The sequence below is a fragment of the Bradysia coprophila genome, assembly GCF_014529535.1.
Source record: "Bradysia coprophila strain Holo2 chromosome X unlocalized genomic scaffold, BU_Bcop_v1 contig_128, whole genome shotgun sequence".
Classification (NCBI taxonomy): Eukaryota; Metazoa; Arthropoda; class Insecta; order Diptera; family Sciaridae; genus Bradysia; species Bradysia coprophila.
The window spans coordinates 616,394-635,539 of record NW_023503295.1 but is presented as its reverse complement, the minus strand read 5'-3'; the positions used below and the strand labels follow the sequence as shown (position 1 = coordinate 635,539).

Sequence of the window (19,146 nt, the reverse complement as noted above, 5' to 3'; positions counted from 1 at the left end):
TTTAGCCCACTGCTAAATGAATGCTTGACCCACTGCCAAGTTTAACGCGTTTGATGCTACACGAAATGCCAGCCAATTGCTGTGTAATTGCTCGACCCACTGCCGAGTATAAACTGATCGGATTCAGCCCACTGCTAAATAAATGTTCGACCCACTGCCAAGCCCGATTCTACGACTCGATTGGATACAGCCCACTGCTATATCAATTTTCGTAAAGCCCTCTGCTTTTTTTTCTTGATTCACAAATGCCCACTGCACAGTTGTCTTTTTGCTTATTAGAATAAACGTCCTGGGCGTATAACCTGTTAGATTTCGGTATAATTCCTGAATGAAGGAACACGTCAGGTTTAGACAACGATTTAATTTGATTGAGTGATTTGTCATGCAAATCAACAAAATCTCGTGCACTCCTGCACTCCAGACGATCCCAATGTGGCTTATTTTGAACCGTTGTTTCAAAGAAACTAATTCCTCGTGGGATTAAACTGCAAATTGTCAGATGCCAAGATCGCCAGTTCAATCCTCACTATTTTTTTTCAGGATTTTCATTTTTATATTCTTAGCAACATCGTCGTTCAATTTACAATGTTTAGTCTTATTTTTAATCTCCAAAGGAATTAAATTTTTTAAATTTTTAGCGAAGATTAAAAATCTAATCCCGAAAGGATTACTTTTTGAAAGTAATCCCCTCGCACCTAAAAATTGTAATCCCATATTTGTATCTGTGAGGCAACGATACTCCTAAACTAAATAAGTTTTAAAAAAAAAACTTTCCCGTGCACAACACCGACAAAGTTATTTCTTTTCAATAAACTTTAAAGAAAGACGTGAATTTTCCAAAAAATTACAATAAATTTCCGATGAAATCCTGCCGTAATAATAAAATTTTCATTTCATATCAAAACTAAAAACGAATGAAAGTGCGCTGAAAAATTGCACCGAATATTTTCATTTTTTTTTGCGCTGTGGCAAATGCATAAAAAAGAATTTATAAAACATAATTTTTCAACAAAACGTATAAACTCGATGAAAAATATTTTTGTACTTGGTTTTTATTCACTCAACGGGAAATGTTGTATGAGCTGCTATTGAATTAAAGTGGCTGCATATGTTTCTATTCTGAATGCTGTTTAAAAACCACTTGAATGGCAATGGGAATATAGTGCGAAATACTGCACAGGAAAAAAAAAATCGAGAGAAGAATACTCGAAACTTTGATATATTTTAGCTTCTCGAATATGTATTTCAGCACATTCCCGGCACATTCTTAGGATGAAATAATTATAGTTCGTTGATTTATCGCAGTTAAACTATTCTTCAGAAGGATAACGTGCATAAAAGTGTTGAGTTTCTATAACTCGATGTGAGCATGATGGTACGGCGAGCTGAGAATAGCAATAGACTCGAATCGGTTCGCTCGGATGATGGTACAAATATGCACGTATATATATATATAACTACCATCCACTTAAAATGACAAAAAGGAACTCTAAACTTTAATGTATAAAACGAGAAATTTTTATATTTGTTGAATGTCGTCCGTCTCCCGATATGGAACGAGACTCAAATTTCACGTCCACATTTCCAGAATTATATTCATTAAAAGTGACACGTTTCTGTGACATCTTTCCTTCCATCTACTTCATAAGTTTTTGCTGGTGGGTCGCATTGTTGAACTATCCGAAAGAGGATTCACGAACGGAACGGAAGTATCGCTCAATATCATTTTAGATTAAATCGAGGCTCATGTTGGTGGACAAAATAATCACGTCTGACGACGATGTACGTATATATACGTATCGCCATCAATTTTCGATGTAATGTATATTTTAGTGCATTAACTAGTCAATTGAAACACGAATGTGTCGTTAATGTTTTCCTACGTCAATATTCGGTGTTTAATGCCTATAAACAGTGTCATTTAGTCAGGGAAGCGTATAAATTCGGTTAGTCTAGACGAAAATCTCTTAATAGGAACTGTTGGGTTTCTTTTAATAAAATGTAAATTTTAAATTAAAGATAAACACGATCATGGTGTAGTATGGATATGGTATGGGTATATCCATATAAGTATATCCCAACAAAAATCTCTTCGAGAAAAGTGTGACGCAGTCTTTGAAGTACAATTTCTAAAATGAATGATATCGCTAGAGTTGACGCTTTCAGCTTCGTTACGCAAAAATTAAATTTTACACCCAATTTTAGTTCAAACAAGCTGGCTTAGTTTTTCTCATCATCTGCCAAATAATTTTTACCAAAAAAAATTTGACTGGAAACAACCAAAATTTTACCAAAAAAATCTGCGTCGCAAAGTGGCAAATGTTCAGGAACAGACCAGCAAGAAAATTTATCTGCCACATGCGACGCAGATTTTTTTGGTAAAATTTTGGTTTTTTTTCAGTCAAATTTTTTTTGGTAAAAATTATTTGGCAGATGATGAGAAAAACTAAGCCAGCTTGTTTGAACTAAAATTGGGTGTAAAATTTAATTTTTGCGTAACGAAGCTGAAAGCGTCAACTCTAGCGATATCATTCATTTTAGAAATTGTACTTCAAAGACTGCGTCACACTTTTCTCGAAGAGATTTTTGTTGGGATATCAGTCGTTTTAGAAGTTTTAGAACACTGCTTTTTATAACAGTTTATAACAGAAATTCGGAAATTTGGCGAAATTTGAAAATTTGACGAAATTCGAAAATTTGACGAAATTCAAAAATTTGACGAAATTCGAAAATTTGACGAAATTCGAAAATTTGACGAAATTCGAAAATTTGACGAAATTCGAAAATTTGACGAAATTCGAAAATTTGACGAAATTTGAAAATTTGACGAAATTTGAAAGTTTAACGAAATTCAAAAATTTGACGAATTTCGAAAATTTGACGAAATTCGAAAATTTGACGAAATTTGACGAAATTCGAAAATTTGACGAAATTTGACGAAATTCGAAAATTTGACGAAATTCGAAAATTTGACGAAGAAAGTAATTCTCTATCTGCCACCATTCAAGAAATATCTCGAAAACCCCAATTGACCCACCCATTTCCAACTTTCGACATTTTTCACAAATGCCCCTCTGTTCTACTCGTAAAACTCTGAGACTTTGCCGAAGAAAGTAATTCTCTATCTCTCATAACCCAAAAAATATTAGTCCTTTCATCCTACGCTCGAGTAGCTCAAAATTTGGTCACTCTAATCACTCTAGCTCAAATGAATCTGCCCCGATTTTTTTAATTATTTTTTTGTTCGAATCGTGTTACGAATACCTTTCATTTGATGGGTCGCACGCCTCTGTAGGTTTCAATACAGCTAAGCTACAGCCGAAAACGCGTTCCCGACCGTCGAAAACTACACTCAGAAACCACTTCGAGGCCAATAAAACAAAATTCTGGTTTTTACTGGGGTAATGGCGTATCACATTTTCATTTTTATGCCCACCCTGAGGTTCCTGCAAAATTTCATGGAGATTGGCTGACTAGTTTCCGAGATCGACCGTCGATAGATAGATAGATAGATAGAAACATACAGAGTAAGTTGAAAGATTTTGATTGTTTGGGAAAAGTCAATTTGGTGTATTTTGTATGAAAAGTGACCAATTTCAAAACGATGTATCTCCGGCAATTTTAAAGTTACATAGTCGAGTGATAGCTCGTTTTGCTCGTATTTGAAGCGCGAATAAGATAGAATAGGATTTGTGGTGATACAGGCCAAAGGAAAGAAACTTAAATTCTCGCCTATATATAGTTGCCGCGTCTCAAAAAAATTTCTTCGTTCTTTTTTTGGAAGTTAGACTGCGTCAAGTCCTCCGCTATCGCTCCGGACATGATACTGAGCCAACATATCGGTGTAATGTTGCGCTAAAATGAATTTAAAACAAGCTGAAAAAAAAAGTAATTCGTAAGTAGTGTAAATGTAAATGAAACCAAAAAAGTGACTACGTTTCTATAAATAAACGAACCCTATCAGAAAATGCATTCTACTTATGTTAGTTACGTATAAAATTTCACAAAATGTTTGCAATCTTCACGAAGGTTTCATACAATACGCTACGAACATTTATTTCGGATTTTTTGCTTTTGCTTTTTTTTTGTTGTTTAAATTCGGTTTGTACATTTCGATTTTCAGATAGACAAAATAACAAAGTGCATGTCTTCCCATTTTCAATTTCAATGTTTGGAAAATTCGAGAATGTGCATTTCGAATGGAATCCGTAGGAAGCAAAAGATTAACAAACAACACGAAAAAAAAAGTTTAAAATAAAAATTCCGTACACACAACTCCCTTGCAACTTCATACAGTTGTCATAAAGAACGTCATCATATTTGAATTATTGAAGTAGGTGAGGTTAATAATAGATGCAATTACAAACAGAGCTTTTGTGGCTGTTATTCATAAATCGATGCAGTAGTAAGAGGGGAATGCAACACCAATAAAAATGTCTTATGGAAAACCTGAATATTGGCTGTGAAGGTAAATAAAATGTTTGAAATTAGAACGAAATAGAAGGCAACGGGAGGAAAAAAGGGGCCGAAAAGAATGAAGAAGAGATGTTATCATCAACGGGAGTTTCCATTTTTTTCGTTCTTTTCTTTGAAACTGGTTCGTCTGCAACTATTGTTATTAGATTTCCGCAGTGTCTATTTTAAGGAATTTCTTTTACCGAAAAAACAATCATTTTGGGTAATTCAGAGTATAAATTTCGCTAAACGTCATTGTAAGTATCATGAAATCGACCTTTGAAGGCTCCGAATAGGTCGGATTTAACCAGACCTGAGCCTGAAAATCAAAAACCTAACCCGATTTAAATTTGACCTGACCCAGGGCCGAACTGGCGCATCGGGCGAATTGCCTGAAAAAGGTTCAGAGGCGTCTAAATAAACTTTTTCGGTCTGAGGAGCGTCAAAAATTAAAAGGCGCATCGGACATCGCCCAGTACAGCCAGCCCGGGCCTGACCTGACCTGTTTCGGATTTAAGATTTAGTTTCGTTGCATCGGACTTCTAAAATCGAGTTTATCGTTCACGGTTGCTTTGAAACGAGATTAAATAGGGACCGCCGACCACCAATAATTTTTTTTCATATTTATAATGAGTGATGGACAAGAACATCACACAGGAAAAAATTAGCCCGAACCCCTGAGCCGTTTCTGAGAATCAGTGGATGCGCTACCACAAGCAGTCAGACACAGCCTGATCACAAATTTTAATGGGGATCGGTAGAGGGAACAATTCTAATATCTTCTGTGTAAAAATTATTGCTTTCGGTCATTTGCTCTCGGAGCAATAACTGTTGAAAGTCAAAATTTCACCATTTTCGAAGAGTAATATATCCCTGACAAAGTGACCGACCCAGCCAGTTAAGATTGATTCTAGACGCGGTTAGTAAGCTCTTTCGAATGACGAAAAAAAAAAATTGAAAATATTCTTCTATGTTACATTTTCAGAGAAGTTACTTTTTCCGCTACCCTCGGTGAAATTAGGTCACTTCTGTACCCTTCTGGTAGCTTTATTTCAAACTTATTTTTCGCTGATATTGTAGCCTGAGGAATAAGCTTTTCAACGATACCAAACATGCCATACTTGATCCCCAACAAGTACTGTTGATGATTCAGTTTTTCAATCGAAGTCACTCTACTCGCAAATCTGAAGCCCTCGAAAACGAAATTATTAAATTTCAAGATAATATTACAATTGAATGTCTTTTACTCAATTATATGTATGGTACCGACTCAGAGAGTCATTAAAGTCCAATTATTTTCAAAAAAAAAATTAAATTTAATAATTTCGTTTTCGAGGGCTCCAGATTTTCGAGTAGACTGACTTCGATTGAAAACTGAATCATCAACAGTACCTGTTGTGGATCAAGTATGGCATGTTTGGTATCGTTGAAAAGCTTATTCCTCAGGCTATAATATTAGGGGCAAATAAGTTTGAAACAAGGCTACCAGAAAGGTACAGAAGTGGCCAAATTTCACCGAGGGTAGCGGAAAAAGTAACTTCTCTAAAAATGTACCATAAAAGAACTTTTTCAAATTTTTTTTTTCGTCATTCGAAAGAGCTTACTAACCGCTTCTAGAATCAATCTTAACTGGCTGGGTCGGTCACTTTGACAGGGATATATTACTCTTCGAAAATGGTGAAATTTTGACTTTCAACAGTTATTGCTCCGAGAGCAAATGACCGAAAGCAATAATTTTTACACAGTATATCTTAGAATTTTTCCCTCTACCGATCCCCATTAAAATTTGTGATCAGGCTGTGTCTGACTGCTCGTGGTAGCGCATCCACTGGTTCTCAGAAACGGCTCAGGGGTTCGGGCTAATTTTTTCCTGTGTGATGTTCTTGTCCATCACTCATTATAAATATGAAAAAAAGTTATTGGTGGTCGGCGGTCCCTATTTAATCTCGTTTCAAACCAACCGTGCGTTCCGTTGTTTCATGCTGCAACTTTGTACAATCAAAGCAACACATTTGTGAAGATGTTGTTATAATAATTGGCGAAACCGGTCAAGAGAGGTTAGGAAAAAATTCAGGTTTTCGATTTTCAGGTTCAGGTCCAATCAGGTTTTGGGTTATTCAGTTCAGGTTTCGCGTTGACCTGACATGTTCCGAGCCTGTTACATACGGCAAGCATCTGACCAGAATTATTATTGGGTCTATTACTTCCGTCTATCAAAGTAGTCAGTTTTAGTCGGTTGATTTAAAATCTTGTACTTCAATTTTTTTGACATAAATTTTTCAATATAAAGGACCATATTACACAGAGTTTGTTATTAATTTTGTTGTCGCTAAGTATACGCAAGTAGTAGTGGTAAAAACGTACAAACAGTTTTGACTCTTAGTTGGGATCAGCTGAAAAGCAGTTGGAGCGAATTTTTTTGCTAAAATTTCACTTCTAACTGTACGATTTCCGTTTCAAAAAAAGGTCGAAATAACTTTTAAGTTACTTTTTAGGCATATATTCATTTCGACCAGTGAGATTTCAGTCGTTGACTTGAAAGCTATCAAAAATGGGAATGTCCAAAAACAAGAACGAAGTCTTCTAACACCGAAGATCACATTTTTTTCGCTATTCAATTTTGGACGTTTGGCGATAGAGTCGGCAAAATATCTGTTTTTTTAAGCGGTTGTAAAGAAGCAACCGAATTTCAGAGATAATTAATAATTAATTTGAATTTTTAGCGGCTGGCGTGTATACCGTTGCCTTAAGAGAATATTTATATAATAATTAACGTGATAGATTAGCAATAAAATTTGATAAATTAATTGATTTGATAAACAAGAATTATTATTATTGAAATGTATTCAAGCCTCTGCCGAGCATAAATCAATTGGCATATACACTTATATTTATAATAAAATACTAAATGATAAATGCTGTCATTAATTGAAATATTATGAGAAATTACAGTAGATTAATTTTAAGTAATAATCAATATAATGCGTGTCTTGTGCATTTGTATAAATGTATGAATAATTCAATATTGTGGCAGGTAGAAGCACATAATAAATTATTTAACAATTTCGGTGTATTATTGTTTCGTACGGATTTGAACTGCGCTTCCCGATGCATTTACTCATCAAAGTTTGATCAACGATAAAATAAGCATTATCAACGTATTAGATTTGAGTACATTCGAGCTTTTAGTAGACTTAAAATTGTTTCATGCTATGCTTATTAGCGTCAAAATTTTGCAAACAACCCCTGATTCTTTCGGATACTTGTAATATCATTGGTAGACTTGCCAGATAGATGTCTACAACTCCTATCGTTTCTCAAGAAACGATATGCGACTGATCGAACAGGCTCCTTTCTCAAGAGGAGGTCATTATCATACTACAAATTGTCATCCCTGGCAGAGGCTCGTATCGAATATAATTGACTAAACTATGATTCTCGCTGACTGAGGTGAGGTACACTGATTCGTTTCAGGTGGTAATGAAGAAAAAGAGAGTGAGAGAGAGAGAGTATTAAAGTTTCACACGCTATTACGCCATTTATTTATTATTTATTGGAAGTGAAGCTGCTCGGAACAGGTCAGATCAACTGAACTGGATAACCGGAAATCGGATTGAACCTGAACCTGATATGATAGATATTCAAGTTACCTGACTTGACCTAACCGGGAAGATCGAAAGCCTGATCTGACCTGCATTTTTCCTGACCTGATCTAACTTGACCTCTGTTTCCTCAATTATTATTTGTCAATCTTGACAAATGTGTTCCTTTGATCATGCAAATCTAACACGATTTTAGATCTTGAATGGTGGCAGATAGAGAATTACTTTCGTCAAATTTTCGATTTTCGTCAAATTTTCTGAATTTCGTCAGATTTTGGAATTTCGTCAAATTTTCGATTTTCGTCAAATTTTCAAATTTTCGAATTTCGTCAAATTTTCGAATTTCGTCAAATTTTAGAATTTTGTCAAATTTCGTCAAATTTTCGAATTTTGACAAATTTCGTCAAATTTTCGAATTTCGTCAAATTTTCGAATTTTGTCAAATTTCGTCAAATTTTTGAATTTCGTCAAATTTTCGATTTTCGTAAAATTTTTGAATTAAAACTGTAAACTGTTATAAAAAGCAGTGTTGACTACACTTCTAAAACGACTGATATCCCAACAAAAATCTCTTCGAGAAAAGTGTGACGCAGTCTTTGAAATACAATTTCTAAAATGAATGATATCGCTAGAGTTGACGCTTTCAGCTTCGTTACGCAAAAATTAAATTTTACACCCAATTAGTTCAAACAAGCTGGCTTAGGTTTTCTCATCATCTGCCAAATAATTTTTACAAAAAAAAATTTAGACTGGTAACAACTAAAATTTTACCAAAAAAATCTGCGTCGCATGTGGCAGATAAATTTTCTTGCTTGTCTGTTCCTGAACATTTGCCACTTTGCGACGCAGATTTTTTTGGTAAAATTTTGGTTGTTACTAGTCTAAATTTTTTTTTTGTAAAAATTATTTGGCAGATGATGAGAAAACCTAAGCCAGCTTGTTTGAACTAATTGGGTGTAAAATTTAATTTTTGCGTAACGAAGCTGAAAGCGTTAACTCTAGCGATATCATTCATTTTAGAAATTGTATTTCAAAGACTGCGTCACACTTTTCTCGAAGAGATTTTTGTTGGGATTTTAGAAGTTCGCGTCAAGGAAAACTAGCAAGAGATATGCAAATTCAGGTTAAATCTGATACAGGTCACATCAGGGTAAATTGGAAACAGGTCAGGCTAGGTCAGGTCGAATTTAAATCAGGTCAGGTCAGGTTCTCGATTTTTAAATAAAATCGGACCTTTTCCGAGGCTTACCTGGGATATCAAATCGATGATCAAATTTAAATTGCCCATTCTTTCTAGCCTGCTAATTATGGTCATAGTGTAGGCTATCAAAGATATTCGATCAAAAATGTGGCCAAACATAAAGTTCTTGTTAACGGGGAGCTCAATCAAATTTTGTCTTGACGCGGCCTCGGTCACGAAAGGCTGAAAAAATTGAGGTACACAACGTCTTGCCTAGAATAACGTTCTGCGTCGAAAAGGTTGAAAAAAAACCGTACTAGATTAGGTAATTTTATAGACGATGAAGTAGTAGATTACTTCTTTGTTTCGACATATATGTCGAGTGCGAAGTGCAGTGCTGATTTACACTAATTGGAATGCTGGCAACCCTATCCGTATATATACCGATGTAAGACGCTTACACACTATTCGATGTCTCCGACATTAATCCGACAAATCCTAATTAAATGGCTCAATTACTTGCTCAGCTGGATATCATTTTCTGTTTGTGAATTTATTTTTGTTGTTTCGACTCCTCTCTTTCTATACGTACTTATTATACACAAATAATAATACACAATCCTTTCACAAGTTTCTCCGATATATATATTCGGTGCATATCGTAGTATCGTAGTATATACAATAGACACCGACGTGCGTATATATTATAAGGCATTAATTCGAATGAAATAAATAATAATAGCCTCTGATGTGTAGCACAAAAATATTCTATTCAAAACATCGGGCATTGTGTTTTTCGATCCTCTCTCTCTCTGCTAGTCGTTCGTCGTCGTAGGTATTTTGTTCCCTGTTTTTGTTTTATCATTTTATGTTCATACTCAAATATAATTTTCAACAAATATTTTCTTCATTACCATAATTACAAACATGTATTTGATTTCATATTGTAATGTTTTATTTGTCTACGTTACGTCAAAATTGTCATACAATGGAAGTTATGGTAAAAAGGTAGAATGGAAACGAAAATGATTGTGGAAATGATTGTGTACGCATTATAATTTTGATTTGAAGAATTTATTCTTCTAAAGTAATGATGATGGGAAACGACAATGTTAAGAGATTCGGTAATGACAGTAAATTGACTGATTTAAATAATCTGTGAAATTCTAAAGAAAGGGGATATTGCTAAGCATACCATAAATTGTCTCATATGAAAATAAAAACTTTTTTTTTGCGGAAGTAATAAACATGATTTTCTTGATTTAATACAAATTTTATTCAAGTTATGGTTGGTAAATCGATTGTGCATTTATAGAATGCAGCGCATGCAATAAAAAAGAAAGAATTCAGTGAAAAAAAAAACAGCTTTAGGACACCCGGATACTTATGTGAGCTCACCGGAGGTTTTATTTTTGCAACAACTGTAATCCCTCTGATTTTTAGCAGATACTTCACTTACCGAATTGCACCGTTTCGCATGTTACAGACAATTTTCCATTTATATTTTTTTTTAAATGAATTTGCGTGATGAAAATTTGTTTTTTTTTTTTATATCTGAACTTGGTGCAGTCACGTCACTCACGGTCATAAAATTACCTGAGCTATGGGACATTGAACAAAATATGTCACATTTATGGTATAAGGACTACTCGTCCTTAACAATTCATTTACATTTTCATTAGACATCAGCAATTACACATAAGCTTTTACGACTATATGTTCCGTCAGTGCAGTCAATCAATCAAACATTTAATTCTCGTAAGTGCTTGGAAATTGCAATGAAACTTCAGGGTCACGGTGCTTCTACGAGTCAACTTAGCGTGTGGTATTCTCCATCCACTTTAATCGTCAAGAGCAAAAGGTGTATCAGCTGTATATCGTTTCCATCAATATTTTTTGTTGATTTATGTTTGCGACTGAAAGGTTCAAAAGTGTAAGGAAGAGTTTGAGAAAATGTTCATGTTATTTCTGGAACTGACCGGGCTATAGGCATTGTTTATTGATAAATCGATATACAAAGACAATCATCGATTATCAACAATTCTGTTCGAAATGGCTTTAGGTTTAATGCTTTAGGTGCCCATTCCACTCAAAAAAAGTACTCCGTTAGAGAGCCGTGAGAGTGCAAGCTGTCAAATAAACAAAGAAAAATTGAAAAAATTGAATTTTGTCTCTCACACGGAGTACGGTTTTGGGAAGAGGAAACTAAGCATTAAGTTTCGATTAAAGTTTGTAAAACAATGATACTCGAATTTGCTATGAATATCGATAGCGATATATGTATATTTCAACGCCAGTCCATTGTAATCCATAAAACGTCTTTCTAGGTAGTTATAAACACGGAAAGTTTTCCTTTTGTTAATTGGGGCCTACGCATAAAAACCTTAAGAGATATATGAAAAAAATATATGAAATTCTCTCACAAATTCGCCTCTCTTAGGGGACCTGCTTAGGCAAAAAAATCGTGCATCTTACAAAATCGTTATAACGTTGATTGTAGGTTGTTTCGTATCGATTCCTGATTCTAAATTGATGTGAGGCCAAGACGGCAGCTCAATGGTTCTCTGGTGAGCGGCCGTTATGTCACTTTTTTTCTATGATTTTTCATTCGTAAGCGAGAAGAGATATCAATTCAATTCCAAAGTATAAGTTATAGAAAAAAGTCTATTTTTTTGGTGGAATTTATTTTTTGACATTTGAATCCAAAATGGCGAAAAAAATTGGTCAAAGTCGAAAAATCTTTTTTTCTCAAAGGAAAATCCCTGAAACCGATAGAAAGACTGTAAATTCGCAAAAAAATTCTTCAAAAGGTTTAAAGATAATTTGCGTTTTTTATTTATTGAAATCGGGCTGCTCGTTCCGGAGATATGTCCGTAACAGTGGAGTAACTACATGTTCTTCATGGAAAAATACATTTAAATTATATTTTGACGAATCAGAAGGAGAAAAATCAGCCGACCTGTTTTTCATACGTTGTGCTCGTTCTATTCCACTTGTATTTCATCACATATGAGTATCGACTGCCTTTACATTTCTTCTAATCCACACTAATGGGTTAGTGCAATGACTCTCTCCACGTTTCTATAGTTGACAAAATCTGGAACGATGTGGAACAATTCAAACTGTAGGTCATCAAAGACATAAATGCGATGATTTCTTATATAACATATTCTTAGGTCAAAAGTTCGTTGCTGGCTAAATCGGAATACTAGCTGGACACATCGCCATTTGGCCATTTGTGAAAGGTCAAGTGCAAAATTTATTAATTTTTAAAACGTGGGGTGGTCGACTTTTATCTGCTTTAAATTACCATCGTCAAGCTTTTAATCACAGCGAATTTACCGTGAGATTATTTTGTGTTTTTCATATCAATGTGGGATACTGAAAAAAGAAAACGTTTTCTTACAACCAATGAGTAAATCAACCAGTAAACTTCAATAAAAGTCAAAGATTATTCAAATTTCTATTTTTATGATTTATTTGAATTGGATACATTTAATAGGTATTGATATAAAACACATTTTAAAAACATCAAGCGATCTTCGAAAAAAAAGAATATTTTTTTTCGTTTCATTTTTGTCTTATCTCTTTCCTTTTATTTTTATCCCAATAAGTCGTGTTGAGTTCTTTCGTTCTTTTTTTTTTAAATAGAATTTGACTAAGAATGAATTATTGACTGGCGTGTTGTGTGTATATATTTTCTGACTGTGTAACTGAAATCCAATTCCAAAACAATTCGACTAAAATAAACAAAAATATTAAATTTCAGTTCTGATTTTTATCGTTTCGCATAAATAAGTCATTAATTTGACAATCTTCAGATTCAATCTTTGGCAGTGAAAAAAAAAAGAGAAACCCGAATCTATTTACTGTATTGGTTGTTACAGTCCATGAAAATCAAATTTTCATTTAATGCATTATTAAACCATTTGCTGAATTGCGCAGTCAAAAAAATTGTTTTCCTTTTGAATGAGTTTTTCAGATTCTTTTCGAATGGCCATTAAACCATTTTTTATCTATTCTCAATATATTTTTAGACCCGTACGAAGTACTGGGGTCTTATAGGTTTACGCATACGTTTGTAACACGTCGAATTGGACTCCCTGAGTAAGGGGAAACCTATTGTGGTTGTCTAGAGATGCCAAATCCGCGAAAAAAAAAATGTCCGTCTGTCTGTCCGTCTGTCCGTCTGTCTGTCTGCACGATAACTTGAGTAAAACGCATCCGATTTTGAAAATTCTTTTTTTTTTCCGTTTGGTAATGTCAAAAGACAGGCTAAGTTCGAAGATGAGTGATTTTGGATCGACCCCTCCCGAGCTGTGGCCCAATAAGTGCTTTACGGTTTTTCGAAGATATCTCCGGACAAAAAAAAAGTTTATGGAAATCGGATGACCGACTCGTGAGTTAGACCCCTTGGTGTGGAACAGGCACAGGGCGGCAAGCAGTTTTTGCTTGTAGGTCGGCCACATTTGAACATATTTCGTCTGTTTTAGCTTTATTAGATAGGTATTGACCGTACCAATCAGGGAATTTTTTTTTTATGAAATTATGTTCTCCGGAGCGTGAGCTAGGTCTCTTGGAGTGAGCTCTTATCTGGCTACTCGGAAGTACAGTGAACGTGGTGTATTTTGACAATATCTCGAGTAAATTTTGACCGAATTTCATGAATTTTTTTTTGTTTGAAAGGTATTAACGAATGTAAAGCGTCGGTACTATTTCCGGTCTCCTAACAAAATGGCTGCCGGCGGCCATATTGGATTTTAGTAAAATAGAAATATCTTGGGAAAAATGGTGCTTAGAGAGTTTCTGTTAACATGGAAATAATGTGTTAAGTGTGAGGGGTTTCAGGGATTCCATATATGGACATCTATATATACCTATATACAGCTATATTGAGCTATATACAGGCATATAGAGCTATATAATAGCATATTCCTCTGTGAAATGTTTATTTACAGTGAAATATAGGTAAATATAGCGGTATATAGCTGTTTAAATAGGAATTTATGAAAGTTGACTTCGTACGGGGCTGTCTATATTGCCTCCGGCAATTTAATTGTATATGATAACAAGGCAAAGAGTGGATAATGTAAGTGATTTTAAAGGGAGAATAGTTTTTCAGTAGAGAATGAAGTAAAAGAAATGAAGAGTTTCACAGTAAAGGCTTTTGATACGAATAGGTGTTTCGTACGGGTCGGCGTTAGCTATGTTTTTTTTATATATTACGGTAGTTCAAGCCGACTTTTACAAACATACTACCAGCTCTCTGGTGCTATTAACTTTTCATTTTGATTTTAACTTAATTTAAATATTGGATTTAACAGATACTTCAAAACCAGACCAATAAAAAATAAAAATAATGAGAATGTTTCTGTCGAAGCAGGATTTATGCATATTTATATCCACACAGTGTGCAGTGTGCATTTAAAAAATGCCTAAGGGATTGTTATGTTGAATAAAGTCTGGTCAAGAGTGATAGTCTCTTATACTTTTGATCGCTTTGTCGCTGGCTTCATCGGATTACTTCTGAAAAGTTTCTTCTTTTTATATCCGTAATTTTGCAAGTCCATCTGGCATAATGATCATCTGAGAGTTGGTGAGCAACATGTAAAATTATTATCATGGTAACAGACAATCAACACTTCGAAATGGAATGTTAGAAGTCCATTAAATACTTAACCTTTCACAGTCGGTAAGTGATCATTCATAAATTACGTAACGCTTTTTCACTGCATCCATCAAAATTAAATGTTCACCCTTCGAATTTAGAACTATGTCTCCCAATATACCCCTAAGTGGGGGGATAGACCATAGAGTTTAGCTTCACAGTATTCGTATTTCTCGAGTTATTTAGAATTTAATGTTGATGATATCATTGAAAACGCGGTTCGTGATTTATGAATGATCCCTTTGCGAATCAGTTATTTCATAAATCTTCTTTATCGAAACGACTTGAAGGTATACAAACGAGTTAATATCAAAACAAGTTAATAAACGTCGTCGACAGTAGTCGTTGAAATTATCGTTGTCTGTCAATATGGATGAGACGTTGGCCTTTTGATTCAAATAATCTTAAAAGAAGGAACATATTTTGGGGAACCATTTTCACAGATTTTCTTACATTTTCTCCAGGGGGGAGATCACTCTTTTGAGATTAACATGGTTAATCAGTTTATCAGAAACATGATTTTTTCAATACGCACGATTAAATAATCAACGATTAACCACCATATTTTACGATTAACCACCATATTTCACAATTAATTGTAGTTTTGCGACGATTCCCCCGGTTAAATGCTGGTTAATCACTGATTCGTCATCATGTTAATCACTGATTCGTTATGTGATAGTTGAGATCAAAAGTCGGTCTATTACATCTGTCAAAGTGACGTTTTAAACGTCAGACCAAAATTTTTCTGCCAAATAGTTAAAAAGTCGTCTATTTTTCCTCAATTCTATCAGTGGAAGAGACTTATAGAAAAATAAACGATTTTGTAATTATTTGGCTAAAAATTTTTGTTTTGACGTTTAAAACGTCACTTTGACAGATGGAATATATCGACTTTTGATCCCAACTGTCACTTATCATGTTAATCACTGATTCGTCATCATGGTAACCATTAAAAAAGTGGTTTTCCCCCTCGCATGTTCCTAGATTTTCCTAGATTTTCTGTGTTTAGTAAATCGGAAAATTAGTCGAAATGTAGTTGTTGGTCTTGATGAGTTCCTTGTCGTGTTTTGTTTTATTTGTTTTCTACCACACTATTTGCTTTGCAAGACCACAAACACAAAGGGCTACCGCTTATTTTGGTCGTTCTTCACACACACCCGTAAAAGTTTAAAGAATTTAAAAACTCTTAAATGTTGGATCAGAAGGATTCGTTTAAGTGTTGCCAGATCCGTTACAGGACAAACTGTTGACAGATCCGTTACAGGACAAACTTTTCATCTTCTTCATCATAAATTTTACCGTTACAATTTTCTTCGTCGGTTGCATACCGATTTGCCAATGCAAACGTTAATTGATCAGACGTTTTCGTTTCCATAAAACGTCTGACGAATTTCTGTGAGCAATGAAAGTTGAGACAGACTGTAATAGTCAAACAGTGTCACATAAAACACAATACTTATGGCACGGTTCTCTTGCATAAAATCTAAATTATTGTGTTCACAGGCACACACACTCAACGTGCTGAATCATTTTTGCATTCTTATATAGTACAGAAAACGTTGTTGCTACAATCTTATCGACAAACTCAAGCCTAAACGTATCAACACGACTGAAGAAACCAATCTTACGTGTAAAACATGTAACATTGGTGTACCTGATATTGTACATTACACTTTATGTCATCATTCCAATCAAAGTTAATTAATTCAGATTTTTTTTTACAGACTAATTTTACCCGTACGGAGTTTGGAGGTAACGTATCGTAATAAAACACACAAGTCATTCCACATCCACACCGTGCTCTCTGCACATCAGAATCCCTTCCATATTATATATCTGCTGTTATATAAAACTAAATAGTGCACAGCAATGAATCAATATAGAAAAGGATCATGTGCACTATCTGATCCAAGCATGTTTTCTCTTCTTTACTACATTCATTCATTCATGTAATCTGCAGCATTACGTGGACTCGGTTTTATATCGTGAGGCGAGTCGTATACATTATGCTCCTATACTATGGTTTATGTCGTATACTGTGTATAAGCATCTTCTCTGCTTCAGTAACAAATTCCTTTTTAATTTTTATGTTTTTATGGTGTTTCAATTTTTTTTATTTTTGTTTTCGTTTGCCTTGGAAACATACACCTGCTTGTAATTCTCACAATCAAAGTAAAACTTGTTTACATGCGTGCATACTTTCATCAGGTAGATAAATGATATGCAATTAGAAAAAAAAAAACGAATGACCCTTCATATGTGCGCCGCAGTTACAGTGATATTGCATGAGGATGGAAAGCTAATAGAGGTTTTTGTTTGAGGAAACACGGACGTTTTGATTGTATTACTTTGTGGGTAAAAATATGTTCAATGAATGCACACAGGGAGACTCGAAAAGAGTCAAGGAACAATTGTGGCAGTTGGGATCAAAAGTCGGTCTATTACATCATTCAAACGTCAAACCAAAAATTTTTAGCCAAATAATTACAAAATCGTTTATTTTCCTATAAGTCTCTTTACTTCCACTGATAGAATTGAGGAAAAATAGACGACTTCTTAACTATTTGGCAGAAAAATTTTGGTTTGACGTTTAAAACGTCACTTTGACAGATGGAATAGACCTACTTTTGATCCCAACTGTCACAATTGATTTGTGAAGTCTGAGTGCATGTATGTAGCATGAGTCGAAAACCGTATCCACCGAAGTCAACTAGACTATTGTACAGTCACGTCATCACTCCATTACACAAACTCGGGTTAAAAATGAAAAGTCTCGTCTTAGTGTGTTTATTGACCTCGGCTTCGCCTCTGTTCAACAAAATGCACACGAAAACTTTTCTTTTCATCCCTTGTTATTGCCTTATTTTCTCCCCTCAATAGACCATAAGAAATAACATTTCTAGTGAGAAAAGTACAGCACTTTCTCTACCGTTGGGAATAAATAGAACTTTTCTCATTCGAACTGTCACTTTGTTTATGTTTTCGAAAATAGCTTGGCGAATCGATGTTTTCGTTTCGTGGAGAAACGCTCTTGTTGGAATTTCCTATTTTCCCCCTTGGTAAACAAAAAACTATCTTCTTCACATAATGGATCAATAGTAAATTACGTAATTCTTCTTCCGAGGGGTGACGCACTTCTTGGACTATCTGAATCAAGAATAGCGTCTCCCCTCGTCCTTTTCAGTGCTGTCATCAAAATTAAATCCTAAATAAATCGGAAAAGTACGTCCCCTTTGAAGTTAAACAATGGTCTATCCACATAGTTTGATAGTTTGAAGGCCGCGTATTTCTCGAGTTTTTTAAAATTTAATTGTGATGACAGCACTGTTTAAGCGTTACGTAATCGACGAATGACACAATATTGCCCCCCTTTAAACAAGCTATACACAAAAACTTCAGCCCTCCCATGCGTGTACCGTTTTAATACAAATGTAACCATACTTGATTCATTTCATGTTGTTGTTGGATGACCCTGTGCCTGCACATACCTATTTTGTCCATTTGTCGGTTGTACACCAATAATTACAAACAATACGAATTATACCACTGTTTCTGCATAAACGAATAATTATGTTTTAACCCACGTCATATGACATTTTACCGGTTCAGGTGGACAACAAAGTTTGCCGATATTTTTAATGTGGAAGAAGGTCAATCGCAATCATACAACTTAAGAGGCGTTACCAAAAATTTACTCAACCTTTTTATTCACCAAACGAAACCAAACCAAGAAAAAAACATTAGAGTCGAGAAATGTACATGTTCACGAAACAAACGTAGCTTTAACAGACAATAACAATAACAATTGTTACAGCATTGAATATGAAGAACAATTTTTTTTTTCGATAAATACACTTTAAATCAAGGACGATCTGGCTGGCAGATCAATTCAATGATTAATTGAATTTTTATATTAATTTTTAATACCGAATGACATGAACAATAGAACAAGCTGGTTTACCGAGCAATTTATGTCAGTGATTTACCAAATGCATTTTACAAATTATATTTAATTTTACATCGATATACACTAAAATGGTTAAATCATTCAAATCATTTGAATAAAATAGGAAGTCGATTTCAACAAAAGAAATTATTTTCAGACTTTTTGTACATTTATTTTGCTACAATACAATAAACCGCAGCCATTCGCCCACGCTTAAGGTTAAAATTGTAATCCATCAATAGAGCTAATTTTTGTTTTTGTTATACCTCAGCAATATCATTCATATCCTACA

General features: G+C 34.5%; 1 long non-coding RNA gene across 2 annotated transcripts; it reads right to left on the bottom strand.

Annotated features, from left to right (window-relative positions):
* Nucleotides 1-12,688: 12,688 nt before the first annotated feature.
* LOC119067703 lies at nucleotides 12,689-18,705 on the bottom strand. Of its 2 annotated transcripts, none has more exons than XR_005085992.1 (2): nucleotides 18,609-18,705; nucleotides 12,689-12,977 (listed from the first exon to the last, which is right to left on the bottom strand). It is a non-coding gene; the product is annotated as an uncharacterized LOC119067703 (long non-coding RNA). The 2 variants fall into 2 exon arrangements; XR_005085991.1 differs by lacking the exon at nucleotides 18,609-18,705 and adding an exon at nucleotides 18,397-18,600.
* Nucleotides 18,706-19,146: the final 441 nt, after the last annotated feature.